The sequence below is a fragment of the Podarcis tiliguerta genome, assembly GCF_965153285.1.
Source record: "Podarcis tiliguerta genome assembly, chromosome: 13".
Lineage (NCBI taxonomy): Eukaryota > Metazoa > Chordata > Lepidosauria > Squamata > Lacertidae > Podarcis > Podarcis tiliguerta.
Genome location: NC_139546.1, coordinates 17270619 through 17287025, shown reverse-complemented (window position 1 = coordinate 17287025; position 16407 = coordinate 17270619). Strand labels below are relative to the sequence as shown.

The 16407-nt window shown below is 45.8% G+C and overlaps 1 protein-coding gene across 1 annotated transcript in view; it reads right to left on the bottom strand.

The window, feature by feature from the left end:
- Positions 1–16407, bottom strand: part of NTF4 (neurotrophin 4) — a 43613-nt gene that overhangs the window by 21752 nt on the left and 5454 nt on the right. The window lies entirely within an intron of this gene.

The window sequence follows — 16407 nt, the reverse complement described above, 5'->3', positions numbered from 1 at the left end:
TGCTATGAGTATATAACAGGACTTTTTGGCGCTTCCAAATGACCTGTTTATTGAGCATTCATCCTGATTCATTTGCAGGGAGAGTAGATGATGTTTTGCGTCGCTGTTACCTGCGTTGAACCATAGGTGGAGTGTTCCGGAAGGCCTGCAGATGCCATCTTGGTAGCCAAGGTAACCCCAAAACTAATTGGCAGCTGCTGCAGGAATGAACTCATATACGTCTGTATTCATTTGCTTTGATATGTGCTAATTGGCGTGCTTTGATGCTTTGCTTATCTGTGCACCTTGGGGTGCTACGCTTTTGGCCCAGAGAAGGGAGCTATCTGTAAACTTTGTATAGTTGCCTCATGGGGGAGGTGGACTGATGAGAAGTTCTGGCCAAGCTGGCATAAGATGCTTTTTGTATATGTAATTAATGTGCATTTTCATACCCTCCAAGTGTCATATTTTCCAGGGGACAGTCCCGGATTTACACAGACTGCCCTGGTTTCTGATATTATCCCGGAATGTCCCGGTTTTCCTTAGGACAGAGGTGCCCAATTTTTTTTTCAAAAAGAGCCAGATTTGATGAAGTGAACATGAGTGAGGACCCACCAAAGATGTTGACCTTTTTTTTAGGATTGAAGTTGTTGAGCTGCTACGGGGGCCAGATTAAACCAACCGGCAGGCCGGATGAGGCTCCCAAAAGGGATTTTGGACATGCCTGCATTAAGGCATCCCTATTTTAACCTGATAAATTATTTTGGAGGATATAGAGTTATGCAACTTCTGAGCCAAGGAGATGAGTAACTGTACAGCCTTTAGAAGACATCTGAAGGCAGCTCTGTATAGGGAAGTTTTTAAATGTTTAATATATGTTTTTTTAATATGTTGGAAGCCACTCGGAATAGCTGGGGCAACCCAGTCAGATGGCCAGGGTATTATTATTATTTTATTAGTATTATTAATATGCAACAGGACATCCCTAGGGGGGCGTGGGTGGCACTGTGGGTTAAACCACAGAGCCTAGGACTTGCCGATCAGAAGGTCGGTGGTTCGAATCCCTGCGACTGGGTGAGCTTCCATTGCTCGGTCCCTGCTCCTGCCAACCTAACAGTTCGAAAGCACGTCAAAGTGCAAGTAGATGAATAGGTACTGCTCTGGCGGGAAGGTAAACGGCATTTCCGTGCGCTGCTCTGGTTCACCAGAAGCGGCCTAGTCATGCTGGCCACATGACCCGGAAGCTGTACGCCAGCTCCCTTGGCCAATAAAGGAAGATGAGTGCCGCAACCCCAGAGTCGGTCACGACTGGACCTAATGGTCAGGGGTCCCTTTACCCTTTACCTAGGACATCTCTATTTTCATTGGAGAAATGTTGGAGTGTGTGCATTTGCCTAGGTGACGATCTCTCATTGTGTCCATCGTGCATCTGTAAAGGCCGTGGGGCTCTGCAGGCTGTCCTGCAAGTTTGCTCTTTCTTATAATAAGGCACTAGAATTGATCTCCCCAACATTTTTGACACCCTTCTTCGATATCCCTGCACCAAACCACTTCTCTGGAGCAGCAGAAAACAACCTTTCTCCCTCCTCTATGTGACATCCTTTTATATATTTGAACATGGCTATCATATCACCCCTTAACATCCTCTTCTCCAGGCTAAACATGCCCAGCTCCCTTAGCCGTTCCTCATGTCGCCCCCAAGTAGCTTATATATTGCCTCTGCACTACAAAGACTGTTTGAACCCCCGTTAGAAGGTTTTTTATTTGAGGTTGGTGGGGATGGGATAGCTCAGTCGGCGGAGTATGAGACTCTGAGTTATGGGTTCGAGTCCTGAATCGCAAGGGGTTGGACTAGATGACCCACAGGGTCCCTTCCAACTTTATGATTCTATGATTATTATTGATAATAATAATATATTTCCGTACATGTGCTATGCTAGGCAGTCTCAGCCGGACATGGCTGGTTTCAGAATGCTTTTGCCTATCTCTGGGGCCCAAGTCCAACCTTTCCTTGCCTTTTGGGAGCCAGAATAACCCCCGACATCCCTCTTCCCTGGGCTGGGTCCTCCTGGCACGAAAAGGCACTGCGCTTTTGTCATGACAACAAAGCCAGCTGCTCCCTTTCAGCACCTCACTTCAAACAGGGCCGAGCAAATCCCAGACCTGTCTCTCCCTGGCTTTTGTTAGCATGAATAGGCGGCCTTGTCTGACTCAAAGAAGAGGACAGAGACACAAGCAATTATCTGCAATGGGCTTCTCCAGTTACCCAGGACAATATCGAAGGGAGGGGAAAAGACATAGTCCTCGCCTCCCCTTCGCTTCTCCGAAAACGCTTTCATTCCAGGTGGAAACAAAACCTGCTGGAAAGAGGGTTTTAATAATAATAATAATAATAATTAATAATAATAATGAAAGGCTTCAAAGGAGGCCTACTCGATGCTTTCTTTTGAAGCACCTCTCTACATTCAAAAACCAGAATGTCCCACACAGAGAAGTTTGTGAAAAGAACTTTCTGACACCCAAGGGGAAAGCCAGCTCAGCTTTTTTGCATAAACTGACTACTTTGGTTTGTGGATACAGAAGGGGCTTGAGCCGATCACTAATTCAAAGGCAAAGCCATACGCTGCTCAGCTTAACTACAGCTCAGTCAAGAATTTGCCACAAAAAGAACAGGCGCAGACCCTTCAAATGCCTCTAATTTCCAGGGACAGCCCCAGTTTTTAAAAGCCGCCCCGGTTGTGATTTCACCCCGGAATGTCCCGCTTTTCCTTAGGACATCCCTATTTTCATCGGAGAAATGTTGGAGGGTATAGAGCTATGCAACCCCTTGAGCCAAGGAGATAAGTAACTATACAACTTTTAGAAGACATCTGAAGGCAGCCCTGTATAGGGAAGGTTGTTTTTTTAAAAAATTAATGTTTAATGTTTTATTATGTTTTTCTATATGTTGGAAGGCCGCCCAGAGTGGCTGGGTATATCTAACCCAGTCCGATGGGCGAGGTATAAATCATAAAATTATTAGGATAGATATGGAATAGGACGTCCCTATTTGGGAGAACAGCAATGACAAACCTAGATAGCATCTTAAAAAGGAGAGACATCACCTTGCCGACAAAGGTCCATATAGTTAAAGCTATGGTTTTCTCTGTAGTGATGTATGGAAGTGAGAGCTGGACCATAAAGAAGGCTGATCGCCAAAGAATTGATGCTTTTGAATTATGGTGCTGGAAGAGACACTTGAGAGTCCCATGGACTGCAAGAAGATCAAACCTATCCATTCTGAAGGAAATTAGCCCTGAGTGCTCACTGGAAGGACAGATCCTGAAGCAGAGGCCCTAATACTTTGGGCACCTCATGAGAAGAGAAGACTCCCTGGAAAAGACCCTGATGTTGGGAAAGATGGAGGGCACAAGGAGAAGGGGATGACAGAGGACGAGATGGTTAGACAGTGTTCTCGAAGCTATGAACATGAGTTTGACCAAACTGCGGGAAGCAGTGGAAGACAGGAGTGCCTGGTGTGCTCTGGTCCATGGGGTCACGAAGAGTCGGACACGACTAAACAACAACAACAATTTTCATCAGAGAAATGTTGGAGGGTATGCTGAATGTTATGGGAGCGGGGACAACAGAAAATGTTAGACTGGAATAGAGTGGCTGCACTCCTGACACACCACGCTGCAACATTTTATTGTAGGTCCCACCAGCAGACATTTGTCATATAGACAATCCTGAGGGCCCTGAACTCAAGCAAAACAATAAAATAAAAATAAATCCCACCAAAGTCTTCCCAAATAAATTTTTATTGGGTACAAGTCCAATTCTCTCACAACGTTTCACAGATGCTAATATTTGGGGCAGATAATAATATCCTGATTTCAAAACAAACATTGCTTTACGAGCCTCATTGCCTCCACTATTAAGTGTTGAAGGCTCTTGTCTGGCTGGCAGGCATGTTCTTTTACTCTGCAGTCTCCCCCCCCCCACACTTTTGGTGAAAGATGGTAGAATAACATGTTACCTACAGGCCTTGTGCTCATATGCTGTCATGTCGCCTTTTGTACATGTGTGTGCATGCTTACATCTGTGTTAGGCGTGTCCACCCACACAAAGATTTAGGACACAATCCTTTCCTTTAATTACACTAGCTGAGGAGCTGCAAGACAGGGTGGGGAACCACCGTTTTTTTAATGCCCCAAAGCCACATTCCCTTCTATGCAACTTTGCAAGGCCCTGGATAGCTAAGTTGGTTAGAGCGTGGTGCTGATAATGCCAAAGTTTGCAGGATCAATCCCCGTATGAGACAGCTGCATATTCCTGCATCACAGCGGGTTGGAATACATGATCCTCACAGTCCCTTCGAACTGTTAAAAGAAAAACTGCTCCCTTTCCCTTATGGGGTATTTCAGAGTCCTTAAGTGGATTCCCTATTGGTAGGAGAAAATAACAGAGGCCAACCAGAGTGTACAGTGGTACCTCAGGTTACAGATGCTTCAGGTTACAGACGCTTCAGGTTACAGACTCCGCTAACCCAGAAATAGTACTTTGGGTTAAGAACTTTGCTTCAGGATGAGAACAGAAATCGCACGGAAGCAGCAGAAGGCCCCATTAACTAAAGTGGTACCTCAAGTTAAGAGCAGTTTCAGATTAAGAACAGACCTCCAGAATGAATTAAGTTCTTAACCCGAGGTACCACTGTATTGAGAAGCAAAGCGGCTAGTAAGCCTCATCTTTATTAAAGGAAACAAACTGTTGTAACAGGGTCCCCGCTCCCCACATGCAGGAGGGAGGAGGAACCCAGAACAATGGTGCACAAGCCCTTATATAGATTTTTTAAATTGCCTACCCTGTAGCCCAAGACCACATCCCAAAACATCATACATACATCACAGAAGGAGGCGGTCTACTGCAGAAATCATGTCTGCCAGGATACCTGATAATGGTCACTGATTGCATTACCTGGGCAGCCTGGCCATTCTTTTGTGATGGTTAATACTTTGGTTCCTGACTCCAGGTCACAGGCTCACCCTGTTCATACACAAATATGCCCTTGAGACAGGATTTGCAAGCAAAAAGGCAATGGGAAGGCTTTTCCCATTTGCCTCCCTTACTGCAGAGGAATATCTGAGGTCCCTGGGAGAGTCAAAATGCCATCAGGTTTGCTCTCCCTTACTATTTCAGACACATGGCTCATATATTTAGATATGTGTGCATTTATGAATATTTATTCTATGTTTGAGACCTTAAAATTCTTATAACACAACTCTACAATTCTATGATTCTGTGAAGGGGCAGAAACAGCAGCAAAAAACATGCCAGGAGGGTGAAATGTAGGGCCAGTGAAGAGTGTGGCCTGGAGAGAGTTTCGAGGGCCACATGGCGTGGCCCAGGGGCCGCATTCAGATCCGCAAATAACACCAACATAAATTTAAGAAGACATCTACATTTGTAAAGATAAAGCGCTTTATATGCGTTATAACACTGTGACACCAGATGTCACTGTGGAATCCTTTTTTTTCGCCAGTGAGATTTCCCTTTTAACTGACTTGCTTCTTTGATGTGTCTAGATCAGGCATGGGCAAACTCGGCCCTCCAGATGTTTTGGAACTACAAGTCCCATCATCCCTAGCTAACAGGACCAGTGGTCAGGGATGATGGGAGTTGTAGTCCCAAAACATCTGGAGGCCCGAGTTTGCCCATGCATGGTCTAGATCCAGCAGGGAAGTTTTTTAAAAAATGTCTAATGTTTTATTATGTTTTTTATATATGTTGGAAGCCTCCCAGAGTGGCTGGGGCAGCCCAGTCAGATGGATGGCATACAAGTAATAAAATTATTATTATTATTATTATTATGGAACAAGGTAAAGGGACCCCTGACCATTAGGTCCAGTCGTGACCGACTCAGGGGTTGCGGCGCTCATCTCGCTTTATTGGCTGAGGGAGCCGGCATACAGTTTCCGAGTCATGTGGCCAGCATGACTAAGCCGCTTCTGGCGAACCAGAGCAGCACACAGAAACGGCGTTTACCTTCCCGCCGGAGTGGTACCTATTTATCTACTTGCACTTTGATGTGCTTTTGAACTGCTAGGTTGGCAGGAGCAGGGACCGAGCAACGGGAGCTCACCCCGTCACTGGGATTTGAACCTCTGACCTTCTGATTGGCAAGTCCTAGGTTCTGTGGTTTAACCCACAGCGCCACCCACGTCCCTACTACTACTACTATTATTATTATGGAATAGGACACCCCTATTTTCATTGGAGAAACGTCGGAGGGTATGTTCACATCGTCTCTTTGCCATTCATGTGGATGGTATATAGTGGAATATATTGCTATCAGTGCAATAGTCCTGATAGTGTAGGAAGCCTTTTACAATTCTGCTTGTAGTTTAGTGTGGAAAAGCAATGATTAATAGCATGCCAAAAACTGCCCATCTGGAAGCAGCCTGTTTGAAGTTGTGGAAAGGCATCTCTGAGCTCTGATGCAAAAGGTGATGGTGTCTTTTGTGCTAGGATGAAGGAAATATTGCAGCTGGTAGCATTTCAAACACCCTGCTTAGTATTTCGACATGCTAGCACGCACCAGGACTTAAACCTCCGTGGGTGTAGCCAGAGGGCGGCAGGGGGCAGCTGCGCCCCCCCCCCCATCAAGTAAATAAATAAAAATACTTAACTAACGGACCGATCGCATCACAGATAGCTCGGTTCTTTCCCCTTCCAACAAAAGTCCTGCCCCCCCCCCAACAAAATTCCTGGCTATTGCCCATGATAACTTCCATTGCATCAGAGAGAGAAGTGCTGATAATGCAGCAGAATCTCAAAGGCAGCAGCAACCCGTTTTCAGGCAAGTTATTGTCTGGCAATACATTTTAACTGTATTTAGTTATTTAATAAAGTTTATACACCACTTGCTAGTACAGTGGTGCCTTTCAAGACGAAATTAATTCGTTCTGCAAGTTTTTTCGTCTTGTGAATTTTTTTTTATCTTGCAAAGCACCACTGTGCATTGACGGTTTCCCATAGGAATTCATTGACGGTTTTTAAAAAAAGGCGCAAGGCGTTTTTGTCTTGCGAAGCAAGCCCATAGGGAAATTCGTCTTGCGAAGCAACTCAAAAAACGAAAAACTCTTTTGTCTTGTGAGTTTTTCGTCTTGCGAGGCATTCGTCTTGCGAGGTACCACTGTAAAGAAGAAGAAGAAGAAGAAGAAGAAGAAGTAGAAGAAGGAGAAGAAAACTCTTATTTATTTATTATTTAGATATCACATTCTTGACTATTTTTTCTCACCAAATTGTGTGTTTCTGAAGGCACTTCCAGACTACCCTTATTTTCGGGTAGAATTCAATCACATACCAACTAGCTCGGTTTGCGCCGTTGATTTTGAGCTTTTTGTGCTTCACTCCCTGCCCTCTCAAAAGGAACTTTTTGCACGAAGGAAATTGATGGGTAAACGCTTTGGAAAGGGTGGGATAATAACATTTGCAAATGAATGAACGCTCAGGAAATAATAGCTGGCGTTGCCTAACTAAGCTCCTGCAAACAAAATCAGGGCAAATGTTCAACGTACAGCTCATCTCGACGTGACCTAAATACTATACAGGTCAGGATTTCAAAACTTCATATGTGCCAGCGGCCAGAGAGCTGAGGCAGTCCTTGAGGTATTGTGGTCCTGAGCCGTTTAAGGTTTCATAGGTCAAAACCAGCACTTTGAATTGGGCCTAGAAACTAATTGACGGCCAGTGCAGTCAGACCAGGGTCAACCTGGCTGCTGAATTCTGCACCAGCTGAAGTTTCCAAACCAACTTCGTATAACTCATTGCAGTCAGTAATCTATCCTAGAGGTTAAAAGAACTGCAACTCAGTGCAGTGGTACCTCGGTTTTCGAATGTCTCCGTTGACGAACGTTTCGGAACTTGGAACGCCGTAAACCTGAAAGGAAATGCTTCCATTTTTGAACGCACCTCAGAAGTAGAACTTCCAAGGCGGCTTCCTGTTTGAGTTTTCCATATTGAGTTTTGAGGCTTCCGAATTGAGTTTTCAGTTTTCAATCGTTTCGGAACTCGAATGGTCTTCTGGAATGGATTGCATTCGAAAACGGAGGTACCACTGCTTGAGCTTGCTTTTCCCTCCTCAATCCCATTCTTTTTTCCTCATTCGTTATATCCTTTTAGATTGTAAGCCTGAAGGCAGGGACTATACCTTAATACTGGTTTGCCAGCAAGCCACTTGAGGCTTTGGGGCTAAAGGGCAGGGAATGGATGCTGTACACAATTAAAAAAATAGGTGGCGCTGTGGTCTAAACTACAGAGCCTAGGGCTTGCCGATCAGAAGGTCGGCGGTTCGAATCCCTGCGACATGGTGAGCTCCCGTTGCTCAGTCCCTGCTCCTGCCAACCGAGCAGTTCGAAAGCACATCAAAGTGCAAGTAGATAAATAGGTACCACTCTGGCGGGGAAGGTAAACGGCATATTCATGTGCTGCTCTGGTTCACCAGAAGCAGCTTAGTCATGCTGGCCACATGACCCGGAAAACTGTCTGCGGACAAACGCCTGCTCCCTCGGCCAGTAAAGCGAGATAAGCGCCGCCGCAATCCCAGAGTCATTCACGACTGGACTCAACTGTCAGGGTCCTTTACCTTTAATATTGGATAACTTTGGCAGAAGATTTTCATGGTCTCCGGCCTGGTGTCCCTAACCACTTGCTACCCTCCTCCTGCAAAAGAACTCAGGATTGTTGGCTTGGCACACCCTGTTCCATTCAAGTTTGAATCCCTGCCTCCCTCCGTTTTGTCTCAAGCACAAACAGAAACACGCCATTTGGACAAAGAATGTGAAATAATGGGTCAAATCATATGTTTTTAAGGGGTTTGCTGGGGGGGAGGGGAAAGGATGAATGAACCAATCAAGAGCATTGCTGAGGTGGGAGGGAGAGGAAATTGCGGGGGGTGGGGGGGTTTGTCCCACATTTGGTAAATATTAGTGCCCTAATCCGCCAGTGCACAGCCATATGAACAATTCTTTTATTGTTCATTTTGCCCTTTTAAAAAACCATTTTCCAAATTAATAAAAGGGATGCTGGGAATGAATGTGCTTGAAGGGATATGTTTGCGAGGGCTTTGAAGTCTTCCCTTCCAGCCCTCTTAGATGGATGGATAGACGACTGGATGGATGAGGAAAAAGGAGGAACAGAGCAGGCAAGTAAATTAAAAATAACTGATGGCCTCGTTGTAACATCTGCTGAGCAAGCGAGAGAAACCTGATAACTCTTGAGCCCTCTTGTAATTCACAGGGACCAAAGAAACGCAAAAAAAAAGGAGAAAGAGAGCAAAAGACCCCATGTTACATTTGTAAAAAGGTAAAGGACCCCTGACAGTTAAGTCCAGTTGTGAATGACTCTGGGGCTGCAGCGTTCATATCGCTTTACTGGCCGAGGGAGCCGGCGTTTGTCCGCAGACAGTTTTTCCGGGTCATGACTAAGCCGTTTCTGGCGAAACCAGAGCAGCGCACGGAAACGCCATTTACCTTCCCGCCGGAGTGGTACCTATTTATCTATTTGCACTTTGACGTGCTTTCAAACTGCTAGGAGCTGGGCAGGAGCTGGGACTGAACAACGGGAGCTCACCCCGTCGCAGGGATTCGAACCGCCGACCTTCCGATTGGCAAGCCAGTGCCACATTTGTACCTCACAATAAATTCTACAAGAATAGATGGATGGATGGATATGGGGGAAATGGATAGAGGGAAACTGGGGGAAGGAGGAGGGAATGGGTGTGAACAATGAGGACTAGGGCCTTGCACAGAAGTAAGTACATAGGAAATGTCCTTATATCACGGGCCCATCCAGCTCAGTTTTGTCAATATACCAACTGCTGCTACGCTTTCTGACTGTGGTTTCCCAGTTTGACCTGAGATGTCAGGGACTGCATGTGTAACGCAAGTGTAGGGGAGTCAGGGAGAAGGAGGAGGAAGGCTTGTTAGGCATAGGCAGCCAGACAGATGGACAGATGGATCTCTGTGTGGGGATGCATTTGGGCTCCTCGGTCAAAACGAAAATTGCAACAGCAGCCAATCCAGTATGCACGATAAGTGACATCTGTTGCCGCCTGTAGGACAAGACTATTTCCTAGAAATAAGGGAAGCTTGTTAAAATGATTGCATAATCCACCTGCCTTAATAAGGGTGGGCTGGGTGGTGGTTTAGATAGGGTTGCCATATTTCAAAAAGTGAAAATCCAAGCACAAGAGTTGAGCTTTTTCTTCTTCTTCTTCCCAAAATCTCAAAATAAAATAAAATGAAGTTCTGAACTATTTTAAAGGAAATTTGCCAAAATCTACACTTCCTGGATTTTCCTGGACATTTAAGCAATTTCTGCCAAAACGCTGTTCATGAGGGCTGAATCCTGGCTACGTCCAGCAAATTCCGGAGGCACATATGAGGAAGGTGGATGGGTGGATGGACGAACAAGTAGAAGGGACTTAAGTGGTGTAGTAAGCTGCCGATCAGAAGGTCGGTGGTTTGAATCCCCGTGATGGGGTGAGCTCCTGTTGCTCTGTCCTAGCTCCTGCCAACCTAGCAGTTCGAAAGAACGTCAAAGTGCAAGTAGATAAATAGGTACTGCTCTGGTGGGAAGGTAGACAGCATTTCCATGCGCTGCTCTGGTTCGCCAGAAGCGGCTTAGTCATGTTGGCCACATGACCCGGAAGCTGTACACCGGCTCCCTTGGCCAATAAATGAGCGCCGCAACCCCAGAGTCGTCTGCGACTGGACCTAATGGTCAGGGGTCCCTTTACCTTTACCTACCCTCCTATACCTGCACCACCATGGGGAGCGAAAATGTTGTGTCTGTGAGTTTGCTATTAAGTCTATCCCCCCCCCCCCCTATTTTTCTGAGTCTATATGTGCAAACCCATCAAGTCTCCCTATTTTCCAGGAACAGTCCTGGATTCATAGAAGCCGTCCCAGTTTCTGATTTGATCCCAGAATGTTCCGCTTTTCTTTAGGACGTCCCTGTTTTCATTGGAGGATATGGAGTTCTGCGACCCCCGAGCCAAGTATCTATACAACCTTTAGAAGACATCTGAAAGCAGCCCTGGATAGGGAAGGTGGTTTTTTTCCCTTCAGTGTTTAATGTTTTGTTGTTTTTTTATATATAGACTGGAAGCCACCCAGAGTGGCAGGGGCAAGATGGGTGTGGTATAATGATAAATAAATATCTTTGCTCGAACACCCTTGAGCATTTTGGTTACTGGTTTATTTAAGGCATTTAAATACCTCCCATCGTGCTGTTTATCCCAAGGTGGTTTGCAATGGAAATGAAAGCAAATGAATGTTATGCAATAAATTTATATCTAAACAGCACATTTATTTGTTTAATGGGCGTTTAAAATGCTTTTTAAGGCAAAATTGCCTCCCAAAGTGGTTTACAACCACATACAAATAAAATCTCCATAAAATACAACAATAAAACCATTTAAAACTGTTAATATATCAATTTTTATCCTATAAACATACATAACAGGATATAATACAATTACTATTATTTATTATATTTTGAAGTCACCCTTCCATCCATAACCTATAATCTAACTCTGAAAAACAAATAACACAATGGGATAGCAAGGAGAGCAGCAGTGAAAATGTGATTCCCAGTGTTTAAGATACAGTAGCCTTCCAGCGCCTAAAATGCAAGCTGTTAGAAAGCCGGGAAAATAAAAAGTACCTAAAACTGATGCCTAAAAGATAATTGCTGTTGTGTATTATTATTATTATTAGCAACTATCAAATTATGTGGCTTTACAGAGTAACACGAAGAACAGCAACAACAAAAAAGGGTTTCTGACGCACAATATAATTAATATAAATCTCATTACACGCGGCAGTCAGTATGTTACTTTCATAGCATGCAATTACCACAAAAAAAACCAGTTCCCATATTGCTATTGAATTATCTCTCTCAGCAGCTCCAGACAACTTGTTTATTCAGCATCCACCCTGATCTGTTTGCACTGAGCTTATGCAGAGTTTGAACTGTGTCGGGACTTTATTTTTCACTCATTCGTTCTGATTTGCTCACGAGGCAGATATATGACTGTCAGGGAACTGCCATCAGTGCCGGAGGGAGAGAGCAAAATCCAGAGGGATTCCGGAGAGCGTCCCGGGATTGGGAGAGGCAGCCCATCTTCTGGGGAAGAGAATCAACGTAGCACCAGTGGAGAAGGGGGGCAGATGGGGGAAGCGGCGAGGTGGTCCCATGACTCCTTGCCGGGGACCAGCGGGGAGAGTAGGGGTCCTCCGCTGCCTACGCCCTCCTTGCGCAGAAGGCTTTCGCGCAGAGAGAGTAGGAGGAGACTAGGCGTCAAAGAGCTTCTTTGCTGGAAGAAGTTTAAGAAACGCCCACTGACGGATTCTGCCAGCGATTGAGACAGGTGAGTGGCTGTCCGGACGGAAAAGGTTCACTCAGGCAACCCAGCCAGGTGTTTGCACCTGCTTACGCACGAGCAACCCCTAGAACCATTACAATGACAATGAGCATTCACCCTGATTTGCTTGTGGGGAGTTGACACATCTTCCTGTTAATCGTTTGTCCCATCCCACACTATCCAGTACAGTGGTACCTTGGGTTAAGTACTTACCATATTTTTTGCTCTATAAGACTCACTTTTTCCCTCCTAAAAAGTAAGGGGAAATGTGTGTGCGTCTTATGGAGCGAATGCAGGCTGCGCAGCTATCCCAGAAGCCAGAACAGCAAGAGGGATTGCTGCTTTCACTGCGCAGCGATCCCTCTTGCTGTTCTGGCTTCTGAGATTCAGAATATTTTTTTTCTTGTTTTCCTCCTCCAAAAACTAGGTGCGTCTTATGGTCTGGTGCGTCTTATAGAGCAAAAAATACGGTAATTCGTTCCGGAGGTCCGTTCTTAACCTGAAACTGTTCTTAACCTGAGATACCACTTTAGCTAATGGGGCCTCCCGCTGCCACCGTGTGATTTCTGTTCTCATCCTGAAGCAAAGTTCTTAACCTGAGGTACTATTTCTCGGTTAGTGGAGTCTGTAACCTGAAGCGTTTGTAACCCAAGTTACCACTGTACTGTAGATACCATCCTTAAGGCTCATAATGCCTTTCAATTAAAGGGACACAGGTGGTGCTATGGTCTACTGAGCCTCTTGGGCTTGCTGATCAGATGGTCGGCGGTTCAAATCCCCCAACAGGGTGAGCTCCTGTTGCTCTGTCCCAGCTCCTGCCAACCTAGGAGTTTGAAAGCACACCAGTGCAAGTTGATAAATATGTCGAAAAATAGGGAAGGTAAACGGCATTTCCGTGAGCTCTGGTTTCCATCATGGTCTTCCGTTGCGCCAGAAGAGATGAACACTGCAACCCCATAGTCACCTTTGACTAGACTTAACCATCCAGAGGTCCTTTACCGTTTTGTTTTGTTTTAAACCTTTCAATTGCAATACAGTGGTACCTCGGGTTACATACACTTCAGGTTACATACACTTCAGGTTACAGACTCCGCTAACCCAGAAATAGTGCTTCAGGTTAAGAACTTTGCTTCAGGATGAGAACAGAAATCGTGCTCCAGCGTCGTGGCAGCAGCAGGAGGCCCCATTAGCTAAAGTGGTGCTTCAGGTTAAGAATAGTTTCAGGTGAAGAACAGACCTCCAGAACGAATTAAGTTCTTAACCTGAGGTACCACTGTAATGAGGAATTCAGTAATGTTTCCCTAAAACATTTTGTAAGGAGCCTCCAAATACTCCAATCATTTTGCGGAGCTCACAGTTCTTCATACCATTATGCAGGCGACTCCCCATTTGCCGTACATGGGGTTGACTGTCCTTGGGGATACTGCCATCTTCCATTCTGTGGATACGACTAAGCCAGTGTAGAGGTAGCTGAGACAGGATTTGCCAACGTGCTGGGAATGTGGGCTTGAGAGAGAGCACATCTTTGCCAGCCTTTTGCCTGTTGACGCCTCCTTCAAGTCTGGTAGGCAGGGGTGGAGGAGCCTGCTCCCGTTTCAAGCTATCCTCCGCGAAGCAGGTATGGATTTCGGATTGACCTGACTTTCCCTGCCACTGCCAAATTATTTAATACCTGACATCTGATAGGAGCAAAACAGAGAGAGCGCGGAGGAAGCGAGAGGTGAAGAATCCAGATGGCATTGAAGAGAGAGGCCGGAGAATGAAAAAGTAGGGCGCTGGGACTGTGGGAAGAAGAACTGGTGACCATCAAAGGGACACGCCAGGGAGAAGACGCTTTGCCCCGGCCCCCGCCGCATCCCTGGCAGAGATCACTAGGAAGGTGCCCTAATGATCATTAAAGGGGTGTGCTGGCAGGAAGGTCCCTTCAACACTGAGGGGGCCAGACCCCCTGCCCACAAATATTTAGGAACACTTTGACTCTCAGCACCTTTAACAAATGACAGCTCCCAGAATCCTTTGGGGGAAAGCTGTGACTGTTTCTAGTGGTATGCCGTGAATATGTGGTGTTGTATGTGGCCTGACTGAAAAATGCACAGGGAAGTGCCATTATGCTCGAGAGCTTTCTCCACTGCCCAAAAGAGAGGCAAACTCTTCCTGCAAAATGTAGAAGGGATAGGCAAGAACATTGCCTTGTTGGCCTAGTGTAATAATAAAAATTGCTTTTGAATTATGGTGCTGGAGGAGACTCTTGAGAGTCCCAGGGACTGCAAGAAGATCAAACCTATCCATTCTGAAGGAAATCAGCCCTGAGTGCTCACTGGAAGGACAGATCCTGAAGCTGAGACTCCAATACTTTGGCCACCTCATGAGAAGAGAAGACTCCCTGGAAAAGACCCTGATGTTGGGAAAGATGGAGGGCACAAGGAGAAGGGGACGACAGAGGACGAGATGGTTGGACAGTGTTTTCGAAGCTACAAACGTGAGTTTGACCAAACTGTGGGAGGCAGTGGAAGACAGGAGTGCCTGGCATGCTCTGGTCCATGGGGTCAAGAAGAGTCGGACACGACTAAACGACCAAACAACAACAACAATAATTTATTATTTATACCCCGCCCATCTGTCTGGGTTTCCCCAGCCACTCTGGGTGGCTTCCAACCAAATATTAAAAACAATACAGCGTCAGACATTTAAAACTTCCCTAAACAGGGTCACCTTCAGTTGTCTTTTAAAAGTAAAATAGTTGTTTATTGCCTTGACATCTGCTGGTGAGGGCGTTCCACAGGGCGGGTGCCACTACCGAGAAGGCCCTCTGCCTGATTCCCTGTAACCTCACTTCTCGCAGCGAGGGAACCGCCAGAAGGCCCTTGGAGCTGGACCTCAGCTCGGAAACATATTGGGAGCCATGCTTAGTTGTTTCGTCCTACCGCTAATCTAGTCGTCTTTCCCACACGCAATCCATCACAGAGACACCCGATGATGTAAATCACATTAGCACTCCTGCGTGTGGCGAAGTTCCCTCAGTGTACATTTCTTCTTGTCTAATGGCCTGTGGAAACACAGCTTCCCGGTGGTTTGTTTGAAACAGACCCAGTAGCCACCTGGGAAATGACCTTATAAAGACGTTCCAGAGGAGAACGTGTGTGAGTCTGAGGCGTCTGACAAAGAAAACGCTACAATAAATTAGTTAGCCTTTAAGATGCCGCAGTACTTGAGCCTGAAAACAGTTGCTGAATGGGGTTAGGCCAGATGTTGTTTCCCCCCCTCTCATGTCTTTCAAAAAGCAATCGGTGCCTTCACTTGTCGTAAATGAGTCGTACAACACACCCAGATGAGGAAAAACGATAGCCTGTGAAAGAGGATAATGGATATGGCAGCGTTTGGTTTATTAGCAATGTTAATGTTTGTTCAGGCGTACCCTGATATTTTATAGCCATCACTGATATTTTATAGGAAGATCCACTGGTTATCTTGAAATACATTGTGTATGCTAGTAGGCCATGTTAGTGCATTTTGCCCTGATTGTTCTTATTCTTTTCCAGCTGCTAAGTAAAGCTTTTCTCTCTGTTTACTCAGGTTTCAAATAAAATAAGATTGTGTTTAAAAGCTGGCTGGGCTATGCGTTGTGCTCTCTCCGAACTGCAGCACAGTCATGCTGCACATTTTAGAGCTTCAAGAATACGCCATCGTTTTCAGCACTGTGTTGAGGTCCACTTCTGGATTGCTTTCGAATTTGTCATGATTTTGAGGGAGGGATTTGAGAGCACAACCCAGAAACTTGGGTTTTTGCAATAAGGTGGATTAAAGGGCTCTGTGGGACGCGGGTGGTGCTGTGGGTTAAACCACAGAGTTGCTGATCAGAAGGTCAGCGGTTTGAATCCCCGCGACAGGGTGAGCTCCCGTAGCTCGGTCCCTGCTCCTGCCAACCTAGCAGTTTGAAAGCACATAAAAGTGCAAGTAAATAAATAGGTACCACTCCAGCGGGAAGGTAAACGGTGTTTCCATGCGCTGCTCTGGTTCGC